We start from the raw sequence: 24,571 nt of genomic DNA, 5'->3' as shown, positions 1-24,571 counted from the left end.
ACATGAACACACATACACCCACATTTTCACACATACACACATGCTAGTACACACATTTAAACACACATATATACGTCATATATATTATGTGTATATAAGTGAAATATATATTTGAATATATATATATATATATATATATATATAAATGTATGTACGTCATATATATGACGTATATATGTATGTACGTCATATATATATATGCACATCTCGTGTATATGTACGCACAAACACACGCGTACACGTTCATATATAGACACATACACCCACATACACATGCGTAACACACACATACACATATATACATCCATCAGATATAAATATACAACCAAATACAAACATACACACACGCTTTCATATATGTATATATATATATATATATATATATATATATAAATATTACGTCATATATATATACGTCATATATATAAGTATATATATATGTATATATACATATATGTATATATATAAATATATCATGTGTATATATATGCACATACACACAAACATCACGTGCATATATATATAGACAAACAAACACACACATTCATACACCCACATAAAAACACACAGACACACATACTTTCACACACATATAAATATATATACAGGATATATATATATATATATGTCTTGTACATATGATGTATATATATATGATATGATATATATATATCCATATATATACATATATATACACATATATATATATTTATATATATATCCTGTACATATGATATGATATATATATTATTATTATTATTATTATTATTATTATATAAAGCTGAATGCCTGTGTGTGTGCGTGTGTGTGTGTGTGTCTGGTAACGAATAGGCTCCTATATGCTTGACTATTTTAAAAAACGGATTACATATAATGATAGAAGATGTATTGAGGATCAGGAATGGGTATGTTTGATCTGGCAGAACGATGGTTCATTAAAATTGTGGGGTCTGCGTTCGCGTCTGGTCCACAAAGTATGGAAATAAAAAACGTTTACAAGTGTAGATATAGATGTACATAAGAATACTTTGATAAATATGTTTTAACTTAAATAGGGATGGTATAATAAAATTGTGGGGTCTGCGTTCGCGCCTGGCCTCCATAGAATAGAAATAGGCACAAACTTTAATAAAAACTTTTCATATCTATCTGCGTAAGTATATTTTGATAATTGTGTTTCAGTTTGAAGAAATATTGTATAATAAAATTATGGGGTGTTCGTTCGCGCCTGACCTCCATAGAATGGAAATATGTCACAAAGTTTAACACGGTTTTTTAATATAGATACACAGAATATTGTGATAAGTGTTTCAGTGTGAACAGGTATGGTATAATAAATTATGGGGTTTATCTATTTTATTTTTACTTTCATCATATTTTGCTTTGGTTTTGATACCTCCAAATTCAACCCAAATTTACAACCCTTTCTTTTCATAACCTATCATACTTTCATAAATCAGAGTCCATTTTTTGTAGGCTGTTTTTGAACCCAGTCAACGACGGGTATTTTGCTAGTGTATATATATGTATATATATATATATATATATATATATATATATATATATATATATAGAGAGAGAGAGAGAGAGAGAGAAAGACAGAGGGAGAGAAATAAAAAAGGAACAAACGAAGGTATGTGTTCATCAACATTTCGTCTTTATTTGGAGACCTGTTCTGGGTGAATTAAACTAGGAAAACAAATGTAAATATTTGGAAATTTTTGATGTAATGAAATGTATGACCTTGTTCCATTAAAAAAAAATGTGGGAGGGGACATAACGTTTAATATATTCCCACCTTTTTTAATTTCCCACGACACTTTTTTTTTTCGTTTCTGAAATATATTTCCAAATATTGGTACTGGTGTTTTTGTTTTCTTAATTGCATTCATCCAGAGGAAGTCTCGAAATAAAAACGAAACGTTGATGAACATATAACTTGGTTCCTTCTCTAACCTTTCTCTGTATACTATCTACATTATTCTCTTTATATATGTATATATATATATGTATATATATATATGTGTGTGTGTGTGTATGTATATGTTTATATATATTTATATATATGTTTATATATATATATATTTATATATATATATATATATATATATATATATATATATATATATATATATATATATATAATTTAAATGGGAAATTAGAAAACTTTGAAGTGTCGGATATAATGATAAAATCATTTCTATTTACTTTTCGTTTGTCCGACAAACATTTCCTATTTAAATTTTACTTTAAAAATAAGTGTCTTCATTAAGTGTTTTACTTTAATATATATACATTATTTTTTTTTCTAAAGAAAAATAGAAAAACCGAATGAAATTATTAAAAAATCAACGTTTCGTCCTTATTTCAGAGGACATCTTCAGGATAATTGAAATAAAAATGTAAGAAAAGAAAAAGTCATTTTTATTTCAATTATCCTGAAGATGTCCTCTGAAATAAGGACGAAACGTTGATTTTTTAATAAGTTCATTCGGTTTTTCTATTTTTCTTTAAACAACGTCAACCACCGCTGGTATTTTTTCATTCCTTATACATATATATATATATATATATATATATATATATATATATATATATATATATATATATATAGAGAGAGAGAGAGAGAGAGAGAGAGAGAGAGAGGTTTTACTTGTGCGAATATCCAATGACGGTAAAATCCAAATATGTAGAATCATTTTTGGATATTTTTCCAAACTCTCTTCTTCACTTTTTGTTACCAAATTAAAAAAAAAAAATTTAATTCGACCGTGTTTGGATTTTACCATTCTTGGATTTTTTACCCTTCACCGGACTATCCATTCATGTGAAATCTTTTTATCATTTTTCTTTTACCTCCTAATCCCCTTACCTCACCTTTTTTTTTTAACCAAGTAAGATCTTTGACTTACTTGTGGTTTCATAAAATACTTTTTCAAGCAAAATTCGATCCTGCATTTTGCTAAATCCTACCCTCTAATTAGAAGGAAAGTATTTCTTCGAAACTCCGCGGATCAAGTGTTTCCAGATTAAATATGTTTTTAACTCTTTCCAAAGTGTTTCTTAACATGTTTTATTAACTACTTGTCCTTATATATATATATATATATATATATATATATATATATATATATATATATATATATATATATAATTTAAAGGAGATTAGAACAATAGTCTAAAGAGCTGAGTGTATTTTGATGTAACAGTGAAATTACTAGTTTAATTAAAATACAGGAAATAGAAAGTGCTCGTTGTAATTTAGATATATAATAAGCTCGATAGTTAAATGTCCTAGAGCTAATTCAATATTAAGTAATGTGATTTATAATTGTTTTCCGAAACGATCGTACAGATAATTGATTTTGTTGTTCCTTCTTATGAAACGGATTTTTAATTTAATTAAAATTTGATTTTTAATTTTTAAATTATAAATCACATTACTTAATATATATATATATATATATATATATATATATATATATATATATATATATATATAATGGGTTAAGAAATTCCAACGAGAGAAAGATGTATATTTAAATAAGGGGGTGGTTACCAACATTATTTTATTATTCCGTGTTTTGATTTTTCATTTAGAATTATGTTTAGATCATTGTAATAATGTTTTTAAATCATTGAAATCGTTTTTTAACGCGTTTCAGACGTTCTGTGAAGCGTCCTCTTCAGAAAGTATTTAAAATGCTTAGAATATATTCAGGATGTGTTTAAGATGTAAATAGAACATTTTCGTAGTACATTGGAAATGTTTCCGAGAGGTAGAAACATGCGTAAACGATTCTACTTTTCATTCGTATGTTCAATTTTTATTACTGGTTCATTGGGGTGGAGTGTGGTCACGGCTGTCTTATGTTTTTCTTTCTCTCTCTCTCTTTCTCTCTCTCTCGCTCTCTCTTCTTGTGTTTCTATTTATCTTTGTTTTTTCCCATTTTTTTTTCTTTTTTTTTACTCTTACTTGAGTGGAGGTGAGGTGCATAGGGTAGGATGTGTGTGTTTTCTTGTATTATTTCTGTTTTATAATATCATAAAGTTATTTGCTTCCTTAGAAAGGTAACTGTGACCCAAGGTCATTACTAATATTTGTGTGAAGAGGGGGGGACCAGCTCCTCTAAAAGAAGGGTAGGGGTGTATTCATTCAATTTGATATTTATTTTTGGGTTTCTTAGATTTATTTTATGTGATTTTTCGTTTCAGTCTTAGACTGTTCAGGTATTCTTAATATTATTTTTGTTTCGATAAAGATATATATATATATATATATACATATATATATACATATATATATATAAACTATATATATATATATATATATATAGTTTTTACCGTGACATAACTTGACATATATTCAGTGGTTTTTTAATAGTACTTTGTCTAGTTTATTATTTATAACACCTTTCCCGAACTTACCGTGTTAAAGAGAGAGTTGGCCGCCATTTTGAATTTTCCAATACATCGGTAAAAACTGTATGCTTTTCGAGATGAATAAACATGTTAAATTGAATAAAAACACGAAAATTATATCCAGTTTGGTAGAAAAGTAATTTATCTTGCCTTTGGTAACATTTATTTGTTATATATTTGTTTTTTGACAACTTTCATAGGCTCTTCCACATTCACGCACAATCTAGTGGTATCTCTCTAGGAATCCTGTTGGGTAGACAGAACAAAAAGTCCCTTCCCTCGTTTTGGAAGGTTGTTCACAGCAACGCTTGTTTTATATGGTGACCTCTTTAGGTAGTTCAACACCTTGCTCTCCTTGACTCTTCTCATTGTCGAGGTTCTGAGTCCGGTTCCAGGTGTACAAATAGGTGCAAGTCTGGATAGGGAATCTCCCCAAGTGGGTGAGCCTACGCTCTTTCTTATCAGGCGACACGTGCTCGTGTTACTACATAATGCATGCATGGCTCCATTCGACCAGGAACGACTAGAGTAATACTACCATTAGTTTGTGTGTTCTCACAAGCTGCCTGAAGGGCGCTGGTAATATTATTCCTACTATCTATCAACTACGAGCTGGGGCGGTAATGCAATGATGGACCTCCGATTAATAATATCCGATACGATAGTAGGAATGGCAGTTTTGTGAGCTATATATATATATATATATATATATATATATATATATATGAAGTTCATCTAAAAGGAAGAGGCATACCAGATCAGTGACCTGAGTTGAGTCTGACAAGCCCATTAAAATGTTAAAATGATCAGGGGTATTGTTTCTGGTCCAATATTTGTTGTCAAAGGTTATTAAGGATTTTCTAGTTAAGAGTATTACTTTAATTTCGTGTGATATTATTTCATTTATTTTTCGTGCCATTAAGAGGGACTTATTTAATAGGATTGGTGATATCGATTGGTAATAGGATTCAATATCAAAAGAAAGAAATTTAAGATTATTTTTATTTTGAATGTTCGAAAACCAATCGATTACCTGAGTGGAAGATTGCCAAAGTGATTTTATTTCAGGGATAATTCTAATTTTCCTATATCTGATTTTGAGAGGCAGATGAGTCTAATTGTAGGGTTTATATTAAAGTCCGGTTTGTGATCCTTTAAAGAAAATCTGTATATTTATCTATTTTGAGTTTAGTTAAAATTGACACAGAAAAGGGCACACTATACGAATAATTGACACAAAAAGGGCACACTATACGAACAATTGACACAGAAAAAACACACTATACGAATAATTGGCACAGAAAAGGGCACACCATATGTTAAATGACACAAAAAAGGCACACTATACGAATAATTGACACAGAAAAAGTACACTATACAAATAATTGACACAGAAAAAGGCACACTATATGAACAATTGACACAGAAAAAGCACACTGTACGAATAATTGGCACAGAAAAGGGCACAGCATATTTTAAATGACACAGAAAAGGCACACTATACGAATAATTGACACAGAAAAGGGCGCATTATCCGAATAATTAGCACAGAAAAGGGCACACTATATGTTAAATGACACAGAAAAGGTACACAATACGAATAATTGATACAGAAAATGGCACACTATACGTTAATTCATACAGAAAAAAGCACACTATACGTTAATTGTAACAGAAAAGGCACACTATACAAATAATTGACACAAAAAAGGCACACTATACGTTAATTGACACATAAAAATGATACACTATACGAATAATTGACACAGAAAAGGGCCCACTATACGAATAATAGACACATAAAATGGCACACAATTCCAGAATGTCTTCCAGTATCATTTTCATCTGTCATATATAAACCATACCTTGCATCGCTCAAGTCACATGCTAGAGAATGCAATTAATCAAACTCATATACGGGGTCAGAACTATGCAATGTACATACATCGTTTCTAAAGCACATATATCATGGACACACATTGTCGGCAAAAAGAGTTGTATTCATAAACGTTTTACATTAATCCACAAAATATATGCCAAATATATAAATTATGGGCTTCGGTAATTTCTAAGGTATAAAAAATAATCTGAAGTATGAAAAAATTTGCTAAAGTATGAAAAGAATTGCTAAAGTATGAAAAAATTGGTAAGGTATCAAGATATTTGCTAAAGTATGAATATATTTCCTAAATTATGAAAAAAATGATAAAGTATCAAGAAATTGCTAAAGTATGAATATATTTGTTAATGTATGAAAATATTTGCTAAAGTATGAATATATTTCCTAAATTATGAAAAAAATGATAAAGTATCAAGAAATTGCTAAAGTATGAATATATTTGTTAATGTATGAAAATATTTGCTAAAGTATGAAACTATTTGCTAAACTATGAAAAGAATTGTTTAAGTATGAAAATAATTGCTAAAATATGAAAATATTTGCTAAAGTATAAAATTATTTGCTTTAGTATGAAAATATTTGTTAAAGTGTGAAAAAATTGCTAAAGTATGAAAAAATTGCTAAAGGATGATAAGAAATTGTTACAGTATTAAACAATTTGCTAAAGTATGAAAAGAGCTTTTAAAGTATTATGAAAAATTATTAAAGTATGAAAAAATTGTTAAAGTATAAAATAATAGTATTGAAAAATTTGCTAAAGTTTGATATAAATTTGTGAAAGCATAAAAATTGCAAAAGTTGAAACAATTTGCTAAAGTATGAAAAACTGCTGATATTTGTACGATAAATATGATTAAAGTCTGAATAAAATTATATGCATGGTATGAACTATGCAATGTACATACAGCGTTTCTAAAGCACATATATCGTGTTATTTTTAAATAGGTTTTTAATTAATCCACAAAATATATGAATTTTGGGCAACGTATCGATACAAAAAATGCTATAAAAAATGAGCTCGAGCATGAAAAAATTTCTAAAGTATGAAACCAATTGCTCAAGTATGAAACCAATTGTTAAAGTATGAAACCAATTGCTAAAGTATGAAACCAATTGTTAAAGTATGAAACCAATTGCTAAAGTATGAAACCAATTGTTAAAGTATGAAACCAATTGTTAAAGTATGAAACCGATTGCTAAAGTATGAAACCAATTTCTAAAGTGTGAAAGTAATAAGAGGGCGGTAAATGTAATGTAGAAAAATTATATGTTCAAAAAAGTCGTTAAAGTATGAAACCAATTGCTAAAGTATGAAACCAAGTGCTAAAGTATGAAACCAATTGTTAAAGTATGAAACCAATTGCTAAAGTATGAAACCAATTGTTAAAGTATGAAACCAATTGCTAAAGTATGAAACCAATTGTTAAAGTATGAAACCAATTGCTAAAGTATGAAACCAATTGTTAAAGTATGAAACCAATTGTTAAAGTATGAAACCAATTGCTAAAGTGTGACAGAATTAAAAGGGTGGTAAATGTAATGTAGAAAAATTATATGTTCAGATAAACTATTAAATTACAAAAACGTCGTTAAAGTAGGAAAAAATTGTTGCTAAATGCAAGAATTGTAAAAGTACGAAAAGTTTTAAAGGTGTAAAAATGAAAGGTTGGTAAATTACAAAAAACTGATGGCAATATAGAAAACTTATATGTTCGAATAAACTCGGTAAATCACAAAAAAAGTCGTCGAAGTAGAAAAATAATTGTTACTAAATACAAGAATTGTAAAAGTACGAAAAAGTTTTTAAGGTGTGAAAAATATTGTTAAAGTGCGAGAAAATGTCATTAAATTCTGGAAAAGAATTGCTAAACTATGAAAATAAAAAAGTAAAGAAATAATTGCTAAAGTATGATGAAAAATTGTTAAAGTACGAAACAATTTGTTAGAGTATTAAAAATGTCTAAAAGTATGAAACAATTTGTTTAAGTATAAAAGAAATGCTAGAGTATTGAAAAAACTTGCTAAAGTATATAAAATTGCAAAAGTATGAAAAAATTTGCTAAAGTATGAAAAACTTCTAATATTAGTAAAATATTACTAAAATGCGATAAATATGGTTTAATCTGAAAAAATTCATATGCATGGTATGAACTATGCAATGGCATACATATATATTTAATGCATATAATGTCTGCAGAAAGAGTTCTTTAACAGGGTTTTAAAATTAATCCAGAAAATATATGTCAAATATATGAATTGTGGGCAAGTATGAAAAAATTGCTAAATTATGAAAAGTAAAAAAATATTATTATTGTATAAAATATTTGCTTAACTATGAACATATTTGCTAAAGTATAAAAAGAATTGCTAAAGTATAAACAAAATTGCTAAAGTATGAAAAATTGTTAAAATATAAAAATATTTGCTAAAGCATGAAAAGATTGCTAAAGTATGAAAATATTTGTTAAAGTATAAAATATTTTTTAAATATGAAAAAAATTACTAAAGTATGAACAAATTTGTTTAAGTATAAAATATTTGTTTAATATAAAAATATTTGTTAAAATATAAAAATATTGCTAAAGTATGAACAGAATTGCAAAACTATGAAAATATTTGCTAAAGTATGAAAATATTTGCTAAAGTATGAACAAAATACTAAAGTATAAAAGAATTGTATAAGTATGAAAATATTTGTTAAAGAATGAAAATATTTGCTAAAGTATGAAAAGAATTACCAAAGTATAAAAATATTTGTTAAAGTATGAAAATATTTGGTAAATTATGAAAACGATGCTAAAGTATAAAAGAATTGTAAAAGTATGAACATATTTGTTAAAGTATGAACATATTTGCGAAAGTATGAAAGAAATTACCAAATTATGAAAATATTTGTTAAAGTAGAAAATATCTGCTAAAGAATGAAAAAATTGCCAAAGTATGAAAACACTTGCTAAAGTATGAAAATATTTGCTAAAGTATGAAAAAATTTGCTAAAGTATGAACAAATTTGCTAAAGTATGAAAATATTTGCTAAAGTATGAAAATATTTTCTAAAGTATAAAAAATCGTTAAAGTATGAAAATATTTGCTAAAGTATGAAATGATTATTTAAGTTATGAAAATATTTGCTAATATTTCAGTCAACATTGTTGCATACCAGTGACAAGTGTATGTACAGGACGACTGAAAACAAATGCTGAGATAAGCGGAGAGCACATACAGCGCCTAGAATTCCCAAATGGTCACCCATCTGGTACTAACCAGGCTCAACCTTTCTTAATTTCGGCTCAACGTTGCTTAACTTCGGTGACCTGACGAGAACTAGTGTGTTAACGTAATTATGCAACATATATATATATATATACAAATATATATATATGCAAATATATATATATACAAAGATATATACATATACATGCATATATATATATACAATTATATATATACAAATAAATATAGATATACAAAGATTTATACATATATATATATATATATATATATATATATATATATATATATACTAGCAAAAGTACCCGTCGTTGACTGGGTTCAAAAACAGCCTACAGAAAATGGACTCTGATTTATGAAAGTATGATAGGTTATGAAAAGGAAGGGTTGTAAAGAGGTAGCTTCGAATTTGGGGATATCAAAACCAAAGCAAAATATGATGAAAGTAAAAATAAAATAGATATACTCCATAATTTATTATACCATATCTGTTCACACTAAAATACTTATCACAATATTCTGTATTAAAAAAAACCCTCTTAAACTTTGTGACATATTTCTATTCTATGGAGGTCAGGCACGAACGAACACCCCATAATTTTATTACACCATATTTATTCAAACTGAAACATAATTATCAAAGTATACTTACGCAGATAGATATGAAAAGACTTTATTAAAGTTTGTGCCTATTTTTATTCTATGGAGGCCAGGCGCGAACGCAGACCCCACAATTTAATTATACCATCCCTATTTAACTCATAACATATTCATCAAAGTATTATTATGTGTATCTATATCAAAAAACACTTGTAAACGTTTTTTTTTATTTTTTAATTTTTTATTTCCATACTTTGTTGACCAGGCGCGTATGCAGACCCCACAATTTTAATGAATCATCATTATGCCAGATCAAACATACCAATTCCTGTGTCTCGATACATCTCCTATCATTATATGTGATCAGTTTTCTATAATAGTCAACCATATAGGAGCCTATTCGTGACCAGACACACACACAGACATTCAGCTTTATATATATATATATATATATATATATATATATATATATATATATATATATATATATATATTAGTGATGGGATGCTAAAAATGCAGCTAAAAAAGTTAAAATGTTGCTAAAGTATAAAAAAAGTCGTTTAAGCATGAAATAAAAAAGTATTGAAAGTAAAGAACTAAAAAATATGACTGGTTTTTGTGTTGAGGTATGAAATATGTTGTTAAAGTATATAAAAACTAGTTAAAGTACGAAAAAGGTATTGCTACAATACTAAAACGTTCTCCTAAAATTTGATCTAAAATTGTTAAAGTACAGTTAATGGTTAAAGTATATAAAATTTGATAAAGTATGAAAAATGGCCTAAGCATAAAACAATTGCTGAAGTATGATGAAAATATTTGTTAAAATATGAAAAATTGCTAAACTATGCAATGTACAGACATCGTTTCTTAAGCACATATATGATGCACTCATAATGTCTCCAAAAATGTGTTATTTTAAAAAAGTTTTCTTACAATTAAGCCACGAAATATATGCTAAATATATAAATTGTGAGCAACGCCTCAGTATAAAAACGTGCTAAAGTATAAAAAGTTGCTAAAGTATGAAAAGAATTGTAAAAGTATGAAAGTAATAAAAGTATGAAAAATGTTGTCAAAGAATGAAAAAGTTATTAAAGTATGAAAAAAGTTGGTACAGTAAAAACAAGTCGTTTAAATCTATATATCTATAAAAGTGAAAATGTTTGTTTGTCTGTGTGTCTTTGTCTGTGTACATCTTCCTACGCAATAACTCTGTCAATTTTCAGTCTACAGACTCGAAATTTCATGTACAGGGTATTGGATTTGGTAAAATCTTTGTTATCGGTTTTCGACCAGAAATTTTGCTGTTAAGGGATCAAAGTTCAACGATCTGACCTTTGATAACTCCACCAAACTCATCCGCTAATTTTGGGTATAAAAACTTGAAATTTTAGATATAGGTTCCTTGGACATGGATCTAACTAAATAACTTGATTTGAGCCCAAAACAATAAATTTTAAGGGGTCATAATAGGGGTCACAGTTAAAAAAATTTGACCTCTGCGGTTTCTACCAAATTACTCAGACAATTTCTGGTCTAAACATTTAAAATTTTACATATACGGTATTCAGAGATAGAGTAAGCTTTTAATCGGTTTGGATCGAAAATTTGAGCTAACAATATATACATGTATGTATGTATGTATGTTTGCATGTCTGCCTAAAACTTTCGACGGACAAGATCAGTAGCGTTTTAAAGCTCGACCTTTCATACAACAAATACCGAAGAATTGGCTAAAAACATTAATTTCTTCACCCTCAACTAGGCCCTTTTCTACAGGGAGGGGGTAGCTTTTTTCGCCGATATTTTCGAAAGTCATCCCCTCTTTTCGATTGTCTAGGCTTAATTTAAACCTACGTCACTTCCGATTTTACGGTAGTCGTAACAGCAAAGACGTCAGGTTTTTCCCGTTTTTTTCCTCATCCAGGGTACGGGTTCGAACCTGCCTTTCTACTACCACTTTCTTTTTTTTTTGCTCAACATACACCTCCAAAACCCGGGCAGCGCCGGGCTAAAATGCTAGTATGAAATAAAACAATGTATAGAAAAAGTTGATAAAATAAAAAACTAAAATAAAGTATAATTGTTTAAAGTGTTGAGATGTAATATATGTTGTCAAAATATGAAAAAAAACTTGTTAAAGCGTGATGAAAGTTGCTACAATACTAAAAAATGCTGCTAAGGTAAAATCGAAAAAAAAAGGCATACTATACAAATAATAGATACAAAAATGCCACTACAATACTATAAAATATACATGCAAAACAACAATACTATAAAATATAAATGCAGAACTACAATACTATAAAATATATATGCTAAACTACAATATTATAAAATATAAATGCTAAACTACAACACTATAAAATATACATGATAAACTACAATACTATAAAATATAAATGCTAAACTACAATACTATAAAATATAAATGCTAAACTACAATCCTATTAAATATACATACAAAACTACAATATTATAAAATATATATGCTAAACTACAATACTATAAAATATACATTATAAACTACAATACTATAAAATATACATTATAAACTACAATACTATAAAATATAAATGCTAAACTACAATACTATAAAATATAAATGCTAAATTACAATGCATTAAAATATAAATGCTAAATTACAATACTATAAAATATAAATACAGAACTACAATACTATAAAATATAAATGCTAAACTACAATACTAAAAAATATAAATGCTAAATTACAATACTATAAAATATACATGTAATTACAATACTATAAAATATAAATGCTAAATTACAATACTATAAAATATAAATGCTAAATTACAATACTATAAAATATAACTGCTAAATTACAATACTATAAAATATAAATGCTAAACTACAATACTATAAAATATAAATGCTAAACTACAATACTATAAAATATACATGTAATTACAATACTATAAAATATAAATGCTAAATTACAATACTATAAAATATAAATGCTAAACTACAATACTATAAAATATACATGCTAAACTACAATACTATAAAATATAACTGCTAAATTACAATACTATAAAATATAAATGCTAAACTACAATACTATAAAATATAAATGCTAAATTACAATACTATAAAATATAAATGCTAAACTACAATACTATAAAATATAAATGCTAAATTACAATGCATTAAAATATAAATGCTAAATTACAATACTATAAAATATAAATACAGAACTACAATACTATAAAATATAAATGCTAAACTACAATACTATAAAATATAAATGCTAAACTACAATACTATAAAATATACATGTAATTACAATACTATAAAATATAAATGCTAAATTACAATACTATAAAATATAAATGCTAAACTACAATACTATAAAATATAAATGCTAAATTACAATGCATTAAAATATACATGCTAAACTACAATACTATAAAATATAAATGCTAAATTACAATACTATAAAATATAAATGCTAAACTACAATACTATAAAATATAAATGCTAAATTACAATGCATTAAAATATAAATGCTAAATTACAATACTATAAAATATAAATACAGAACTACAATACTATAAAATATAAATGCTAAACTACAATACTATAAAATATAAATGCTAAACTACAATACTATAAAATATACATGTAATTACAATACTATAAAATATAAATGCTAAATTACAATACTATAAAATATAAATGCTAAATTACAATACTATAAAATATAAATGCTAAACTACAATACTATAAAATATAAATGCTAAATTACAATGCATTAAAATATACATGCTAAACTACAATACTATAAAATATAAATGCTAAACTACAATGTTATAAAATATACATGCTAAACTACAATACTATAAAATATAAATGCTAAACTACAATACTATAAAATATAAATGCTAAACTACAATACTATAAAATATAAATGCTAAACTACAATACTATAAAATATAAATGCGAAACTACAATACTATAAAATATAAATGCTAAACTACAATACTATAAAATATAAATGCTAAACTACAATACTATAAAATATACATGCTAAACTACAATACTATAAAATATACATGCTAAACTACAATATTATAAAATATACATGCTAAACTACAATACTATAAAATATACATGCTAAACTACAATACTATAAAATATAAATGCTAAACTACAATACTATAAAATATACATGCTAAACTACAATACTATAAAATATACATGCTAAACTACAATACTATAAAATAAATATGCTAAACTACAATATTATAAAATATACATGCTAAACTACAATACTATAAAATATACATGCTAAACTACAATCCTATTAAATATACATGCAAAACTACAATATTATAAAATATATATGCTAAACTACAATACTATAAAATATACATTATAAACTACAATACTATAAAATATAAATGCTAAACTACAATACTATAAAATATACATGCTAAACTACAATATTATAAAATATACATGCTAAACTACAATACTATAAAATATACATGCTAAACTAAAATACTATAAAATATAAATGCTAAACTACAATATTATAAAATATACATGCTAAATTACAATACTATAAAATATAAATGCTAAACTACAATACTATAAAATATACATGCTAAACTACAATACTATAAAATATACATGCTAAACTACAATATTATAAAATATACATGCTAAACTACAATACTATAAAATATACATGCTAAACTACAATACTATAAAATATAAATGCTAAACTACAATACTATAAAATATAAAAGCTAAACTACAATACTATAAAATATAAATGCTAAACTACAATATTATAAAATATACATGCTAAACTACAATACTATAAAATATAAATGCTAAACTACAATATTATAAAATATACATGCTAAATTACAATACTATAAAATATAAATGCTAAACTACAATACTATAAAATATACATGCTAAACTACAATACTATAAAATATAAATGCTAAACTACAATATTATAAAATATAAATGCTAAACTACAATACTATAAAATATAAATGCTAAACTGCAATACTATAAAATATAAATGCTAAACTACAATACTATAAAATATAAATGCTAAACTACAATACTATAAAATATAAATGCTAAACTACAATATTATAAAATATACATGCTAAACTACAATACTATAAAATATACATGCAAAACTACAATACTATAAAATATAAATGCTAAATTACAATACTATAAAATATAAATGCTAAACTACAATGCTATAAAATATACATGCTAAACTACAATACTATAAAATATACATGCTAAACTACAATACTATAAAATATACATGCTAAACTACAATACTATAAAATATACATGCTAAACTACAATACTATAAAATATAAATGCTAAACTACAATACTATAAAATATACATGCTAAACTACAATACTATAAAATATACATGCTAAACTACAATACTATAAAATATACATGCTAAACTACAATACTATAAAATATACATGCTAAACTACAATACTATAAAATATAAATGCTAAACTACAATGCTATAAAATATAAATGCTAAACTACAATACTATAAAATATACATGATAAACTACAATACTATAAAATATACATGCTTAACTACAATGCTATAAAATATACATGCTAAACTACAATACTATAAAATATAAATGCTTAACTACAATGCTATAAAATATACATGCTAAACTACAATACTATAAAATATAAATGCTAAACTACAATACTATAAAATATAAATGCTAAACTACAATACTATAAAATATAAATGCTAAACTACAATGCTATAAAATATACATGCTAAACTACAATACTATAAAATATAAATGCTAAACTACAATACTATAAAATATACATGCTAAACTACAATACTATAAAATATAAATGCTAAACTACAATGCTATAAAATATAAATGCTAAACTACAATACTATAAAATATACATGATAAACTACAATACTATAAAATATACATGCTTAACTACAATGCTATAAAATATACATGCTAAACTACAATACTATAAAATATACATGCTTAACTACAATGCTATAAAATATACATGCTAAACTACAATTCTATAAAATATACATGATAAACTACAATACTATAAAATATAAAAGCTAAACTGCAATACTATAAAATATAAAAGCTAAATTACAATACTATAAAATATACATGATAAACTACAATACTATAAAATATACATGCTAAACTACAATACTATAAAATATACATGCTAAGCTACAATACTATAAAATATACATGCTAAATTACAATACTATAAAATATAAAAGCTAAACTACAATACTATAAAATATGTGCTAAACTATCAAAATAAACTCCCAAAAAGTATGACTATTACGAATGGTAAAAAAAAGTAAATATAAAAATTTATGAAAGAAAAAAACAATATAATATAAATTAAATGATACAACGTCCCTTAGGTTCGATATATTTTTACTAGTAGGTAAAAACCAAGTAGATTTTGCTTTAAACAAATTCAGATTAAAAACAAGATGGTAAAAAAAGTAAATATAAAAATTTACGAAAGAAAATAGAAGAGCTATGAAAAGAGATATTTGTTAAAGTATGAAAAAAACGTTCTTACAGTAGAAACAAGTCGTTTTAGTATAAAATAAAACAAAATAAAAAGTTGATAAATCAAAACTGTAAAAAAACTAAAAAAAAAAAAAGTATGAATGGTTATTAAAAATTGCTTTAAACAAATTCAGATTTAAAAACAATGGTATAAAAATGTAAATATAAAAATTTACGAAAGAATAAACAATGAAATATAAATTAAATATACATATCTTGCTAAGCAAGAGAGACTCTTTCGAAACCCCCAAAATGTTTTTTTTTACACAGTGATCACCACTTATCCAGGCCCGGAAGCCACTCAGGGATAAGGGCTATTGCAAGTACATTACGTTAGTGTGGAGATTTGATGAAGTTTTTAATTAAGGGGGCGGTTCATTAGGAATTTGTTAACATTGGACTTGAAGACATCCAAGTTGTAGTCCGGAGGGAAGCAGGCAGACATGTAAAATAGACAAACTATGAAAAGAGATAGTTGCTAAAGTATGAAAACAAAAACGCTGTTACAGTAGAAACAAAAACAAAATATACAAAAAGTTGATAAAACATAAAACAAAAGAAAAAAAAGTATGACTGGTTATTAAAAACTTTTATTCAGAAAAATTAAGTCAGGTAACTGCCTTCACCCTCAGTCATCGCCTCGATACGTGTCCGAAGCTGGGCATATGTTCTTTCCACAAGCACCGGTGGAATCTCGGCGAATACTTGGCAAATGGCGGCGATCAGGCTGACTTTGGTCTTAAAGAAGGTCATGTTAGTGATGTCTCCGACGTATGACAAAAGTTGTTAAAACACTAAAAATTCCGCTAAACTAAAATCGAATAATAAATCCAAAAATAAAAAAAAACCTACGAAACTTGACAACTTATGTAATTGTTCCTTTGACCCCAAAATTGCAACAACGTACGAAAAGATTCCAAATACAAAGTGTTACTTGAATACAGAAGTTGTTAAAGTGTGAAAAAACGTTGTTAAAGTATGAAAAACGTTGTTAAAGTATGAAAAAAAATTGTTAAAGTATGAAAAACCGTTGTTAAAGTATGAAAAAATTGTTAAAGTATGAAAAAAATTGTTTCAGGTCGTTGTTTCTTTTTTATTTTTGTGTTTTTTTTTCCCTGTTAATTTTATTATATTAAAATGGGTACTCTTGCATAATTTGATCCGGATTCTAGGGAATTTCTGTCAAGCATAGATCGGGCGAGATCGGCAATCATCAGTTTCAGCCGAACGCTGCTCAAATGTTGAAACGCTAAATTAATTATTATTTTTTATTTACATTCTCAAAAAAAAATAATATAAAATAAAAATATGAAGTTTTCTGTAAAAAAAAAACAACAAATTTTTTCCTGTACTCTTTTTTTTTCATGGGGATCACCACTTATCAAGGCCCGTAAGCCACTCGGGGATAAGGGTTATTTTGTGTACAATAATCAATGGGCTAATATCGTAGTGATAGTTGGTATTGGAGATTTGATAAAGTGTCTCACTTAAGGGGGCGATTAATCAGGAATTTGTTTATGTTTGACTTGAAGACATCCAAGTTGTAGTCAGGTGGGAAACAGGCAAACGGAAGAGAATTCCACGGGTGTGCACTTCTCAGAAAAAGCTATGTTCATGGAATCTACGTTTTGATTTAGGCACAGATAAAGAGTGGGGGAAATTACTGACAGTGGTTTTAGCTAGACGAGTGTTTATCATGAAGGATTGGCGAGGGGGGACCAGAGATTGGAGCTCGGACGAGCACTTGCCATGGAAATAACGATAAAACAAAGACAGGCTCGCAACGTCTCTTCTGTGGGAGAGAGGTTGCAGGGAAGAGAAGAGAGCATCCCCCACTAAGCCACAAAGTCTATTTTGTACTTTGTCAACGCAGGATAGGCTGTTTTTTGAAGCTCCAGCCCAGATGTGGCAGCAGTACTCCATGGAGCGGTAGAAGGATCCTACCATTTTCCCAGCGGCCCGGGCAACAGACTTTATATACGTGTTTCATTTCAGATCAGGAGTAAAGGTCAAGCCCAGGAGCTTGTCAAAATATGAAGCCTCCCTAAGATGAGAGCCATCCATTTCAATTGATGTAAGATGAGGAACAGAGCGTTGGTGGTGTAAAGAGAGGAGCTTGGTTTTAGATGCATTAAAAGTAACCAGGCATCTCTTCCCCCACTCTCATCTAACAATGCTTGACGAGAATTCCCGAGAATCCGGATCAAATCATGCAAGAGTATCAAAAAGTGTTACAGTACAAAAAATACTACTTGGAAAAAAAAATGGCCGGTGTAACGTCAAATATTACCCTTCAAAACTTGTTCTTCGTTTTATCTAAAAGACAAGACTGTGTTTAAGATCGTCAGGCCCAAATATCAGCTGGCATGATATTGTAGACAAACAGTGACGGAATTTGATGAAAAAATTATACAAAAATTATAACTCGTAATAGCTAATGCTAATGGCAGTACAGTTGGGGAAGCAGGGACCCGAAAGGGAATTCCAAAGTCTAGCAGTTTTGGGGAAGAAATTACTTGAGTAGAAAGCTCTCTTACATCTAGGGATCTCTACTGTGTAGGGGTGGGATTTAGCTGCTTGTCGGGTTTGTCGGGGGTATTTACGTGGAGGGGGTACAAGTGCTTACAGTTCATCAGAGCATTGACCATTAAAATACTTGTAGAACAGGCAGAGGGATACAACATTTCGTCGATGGGACAGAGGCTGAAGCTTAGATGACAGTTCAGAACCTATCAGGTTGGCGACTCCCTTTTGAACCTTGTCTAGGAGCGAGAGACTAGTATCAGACGCACCAGCCCAAATATGAAAACAGTACTCCATGGGCGAGTGGTGACCTTATAGAGGTACAGTATACTTTCGGGCATTAGTAGCTTTCTAGCATGTTAGAGAGAACCTACCTTCTTCGCATCGGTCCTGGCAATACTCTCAATGTAATTGTTCCAACTCATGTTTCCTGTGAACGTTAGGCTGAGGAGTTTACCTTATTTGTGAATATTGAATAAACCGGTGCTTATATAACGTAACATATATATATATATATATATATATATATATATATATATATATATATATATATATATATATATATATATATATAATGGCGCTTCTACACTATTGGGACAAAATTTCGGAAATCGTAAAACTTATTAAAAATAAAAAAAGTAGAATTTGATGAAAACGATCGTAAAACACAGGAGAGTTACAAAAGGAAGGCAATTTTCCGTTTTGATTAAAACAAGATGGCGACAATTTTATGCCTGTTAACACGATTAAAGTTGGTTTTTGTTATTAAATAATTTAGTAACATTCAGGTAATTTCGACTGCATAATTTGGAAGCTAACATTGTAATTTATTGGAATTAACAAAAAAAAAAAGAAGATAAATTTCGGAAATCGTAAAAATTGAATTTCACATGAAAACAATGGTATCTACGTATTCCTCGTATTTTTAAGATGATTATATCCAAAAATTACGAAAATCGATATTGTAGAAAAATTTTTATTAAAGAAAAATGATATTAAAGATCGTCAAGCCCAAATATCCGCTGGCCTGATACTGTAAACAAACACAGGCTGAATTTGATGATGATATTATCATTATTATTTTCTATGTTTTATTTTCTGCGAATTTTTTTTTACACGGTGGTCACCACTTATCAAGGCCCGGAAGCCACTCAGGGATAAGGGTTATTGCAAATACAGGGGGAGGTTCATTAGGAATTTGTTAACGTTGGACTTGAAGACATCAAAGTTGTAGTCAGGTGGGAAGCAGGCGGACGGAACAGAGTTCCACAGGCGTGCGGTTCTAAGAAAGAAGCTTTGTTTATGGAATCCACATTTTGATTTAGGCACAGATATAGAGTGGGGGAAATTTTTCACAGTGGATTCAGTTAGACGGGTGTTTTTCGTCAAAGATAGGCGTGGGGGGCAGAGATTGGAGTTCAGACGAGCACCTGCCATGGAAATAACGATAAAACAAGGATAGGCTCGCAACGCCTCTTCTGTGGGAGAGAGGTTGCAGGGTAGAGAAAAGGGCATTCACCCACTAAGCCACGAAGTCTATTTTGTACTCTGTCAAGGCAGGATAGGCTGTTTTTGCAGCTCCTGCCCAGATATGGCGACAGTATTCCATCCTTGGCAAATTATTATTCGTAATATATAATATTCGATAGAGGATTGATTCTATAATAATACACACGCAATCTGCATAAATTAAAATATCATGGTTAAGCGTATTGTACGACCGGGCAACGCCGGGCAACGTGTCTAGCTAGTTTCATAATAATGTTAAAATCTGAAGGAAAAATATATACCTGTTTTATAAATATTGAACGAACCGGTGCTTATATAAAATTTTGCTTTGGCTATTTAAATATATACCGGTGCTTACTGATATACCGTTTTGATGCAAGCAAATGTTACATTAGGTGTATTAGAATTTTTGTAGGAATTTTTCACACCCCTAACACGAAACTGCGAATAAAATATAAAAACACTCGTAATTTCTCTATTAAAGTTGTATAAAAAGTAATAGAAATATTATTTTTATTTAAAAAAAAAAACAGTAATGAAAGCAATTTAATTCTACGAGTTCAGTAATTTTCAATTTTTAAACTGTAAAAATCTATCAAAATTTTTCTATTGATTCAATGTTTACGATATTTTCAGGGTCAATGTGAAATTTTATGCTCTTTCCAATAAACCGAATATAACATTTTAGACAAACGTTTTTTTTAATTCACGCCTCAAATTTTGAAATGTCTATTAAAAAGTGACGAATTAATTTACTCACCAAAGTTTTATATATCACAAATTGAAGATAAAAGATCAATAAATTATATATTCAAATTAAAAACACCAAAAAAAGAAGTATTTTTTGGAAATTTTCCTGTAAAGTCCGAAGTTTAAAACCTTTTTTAAAACTACGTTTTTTTGTTGTTGTTTTTTTAATGAAACCATTATCCTTGCTCCTTTAATTGAAAAAAAAACATAGGGGTTGAATTACATTTTTCGAGTAGTTATAAGCTTGGAAAGACAGGGGGTGGAATTATTCAATATTTTTCACGAAGTTTCTGACGCACCTAGTGTTACATATAAGAATGGGATTTCATTATCAAGTATAAACGAATAGTATTTCGTGTTAAAATGAATACGAGACACTTTTTATATTTTTTATACAGGTTTGTTATTTACATTTTACCACGCGGTGGATTTTTGTGGAAGAGGGTGTGTCAACCTGTATTTTCTCTTTGTGTCTGTCTGCTCTTATATTTATATAACTTTGACCTGTTCACCTTTTTCTCGCCAACTTGTTTATTGTTTTGCAATTTTCTGGGTCATACTCCCTGTTGATTGACCTGTTTATTGTACTTTTTGCTAGTTTTGGTCTAACTCATTTAATATCATTTAGCTTTCCTGACCGATTGACGTCATTGATATAGGTCGTTTTAAATCCCGGGATTTCCCATTGTATTCTTTGGATTGCCCGGATACAGCCCCGTAACACTATTATAGTTCATCTTTCCTGGGATTGCCTTATTGTTTTCTTTGGTCGCCTGAACAAGTAATTACTGAAACCCGGTGTTTATTGTTAGAACTGCCTATGTGAAACCGAAAATAAAAACTGTGGTAAGTTCACGAACGTTTCGAAGTCTCAAGACTTCCTCATGATGAGTGATTTGGAGAAAATAAAATACCAGTACAATATATATATATATATATATATATATATATATATATATATATATATATATATATATATATATATATATATATATTAGTATATTTAGGCAACATTTTTTTCTTTTATGCAGGTTTCATTAAATAGCACAGATAACTCTCTATATATATCAGAATGTGGGAAAGAATATATAATTATTTCCACAGTCAGTTGCGACGTTATCTGACTGTGGAAATAATCACACACACACACACACACACCCACACCCACCCACCCACACACATACACACACACATATATATATATATATAAATATATATATAAATATATATATATATATAAATAAATATATATCATTATTTACTATAATACTTATTAAATATGTACAGACACTAGTGTTTCATCCTTTCAGGAATCGTCAGTACAGGGGCCGCGATTAAGAAAATAAAATACCAGTACAATATATATATATATATATATATATATATATATATATATATATATATTAGTATATTTAGGCAGCATTTTTCTTTTATGCAGGTTTCATTAAATAGCACAGATAACTCTCTCTCTCTCTATATATATATATCAGAATGTGGGAAAGAATATATAATTATTTCCACACTCAGACAACGTCGCAGCTCTTGTGAGCTTCGATGTTATCTGACTGTGGAAATAATTACATATATATATATATATATATATATATATATATATATATATATATATCATTATTTACTATAATACTGATTAAATATGTACAGACACTAGTGTTTCATCCTTTCAGGAATCGTCAGTACAGGGGGCCGCGATTAACACCGGTCGATAGATTCGAACCCGGCAACAAAGCCATCTCTGACTCCATTAGCAATGTCCAAATCCATTCGGCTACCGTTAACTGCGAGAAATATTGTCGAAATTTAAACATTTATTTTTAAATGTTTTTAACGTCTGTCAGAGTGTAATCGTTATATGATGATCTGCGCATGCATATATGTATATATTTATATATATTTCTCTAGAAATATATTTACTTATAATATATATCCATCCTTATTTAATAAGTTCAATGTAGCAATATAGAGAATAAATTAAAAAAAATTATATTCCAAAATTAATGATGTTAATCATCTTAGAATTTATTCCTTTAATTCATCGGCTCGGGGTTATTAGCTGGTTAGATGACCGCGTCCCTTGTCGAGACGAAGTAGGTTCATTTCACAGTCAGATTTCGGCGCGGTTTGCTTGATCTGTGTTGGTTAATAGAAATTCTTGTGTGCTCAGTTGGTAGAGTGCTTGCCTCGCATGCAAGGGGTTCGGGTTTCGAATCCTGAGTTCGGATGCGTCTAACTGATCAGCCCAAATGAGGGCGAAACTCGAGTCTTGGACTTCCGGTTCTTTGACTGTCATGGCTCTTGTGGGCTGCGTCGTTGTTTGGCTGTGGAATTTATTATACATATATATATATATATATATATATATATATATGATAATTTATGTATATTCTGTGTAGCTTTATTGCTATATATATTTTTATAACTTATAACCTAGCTCTACTTATGTATTGAGCACTGTTGAAGTAAATACTTAAGTTTATATAAAATTATACTTTCGTATATTAATTTATGTGATTGAATGAAGTAGTCATATAATATATATATAATCCTTATTTAGTAATTACATAGAGAATAAATGATGTTGACGATCTTAGAATTTATTCCTTTAATTCAGTTGACTTATAAAATTCATGACAGTATTTGTTTCGTAGCGCAAAATCAATCACTTAATTATTATATTAATCAGTGAATCTTTTATGCCCTTAACTCATGAGAAGAAATAGCAACAATCAATCCGCCAAAAGGAATTAAAATGTGATTTGAGTAAACTCCGAAAAGCTGGAAATACCTTGTTGTTTTTCCATTACGCCATATTGAATTTTTATCAAACAAAGTCATTAACACCAACTATTCGTACTAACATTTTAATTAATTTATGAATCTTCAACAAAAATGTTCTACTTAATAATTAGTAAATGTATTAATTCTAAGTTATGTATACATATGAAAATAATATCAACAAATTATAAACTGTTATACATGTTTGTATATACGAAACTAAA

Source organism: Euprymna scolopes, chromosome 46 (genome assembly GCF_053919585.1).
Source record: "Euprymna scolopes isolate OS-2025 chromosome 46, ASM5391958v1, whole genome shotgun sequence".
Lineage (NCBI taxonomy): Eukaryota > Metazoa > Mollusca > Cephalopoda > Sepiida > Sepiolidae > Euprymna > Euprymna scolopes.
Note: the sequence above shows the minus strand (reverse complement) of the source record.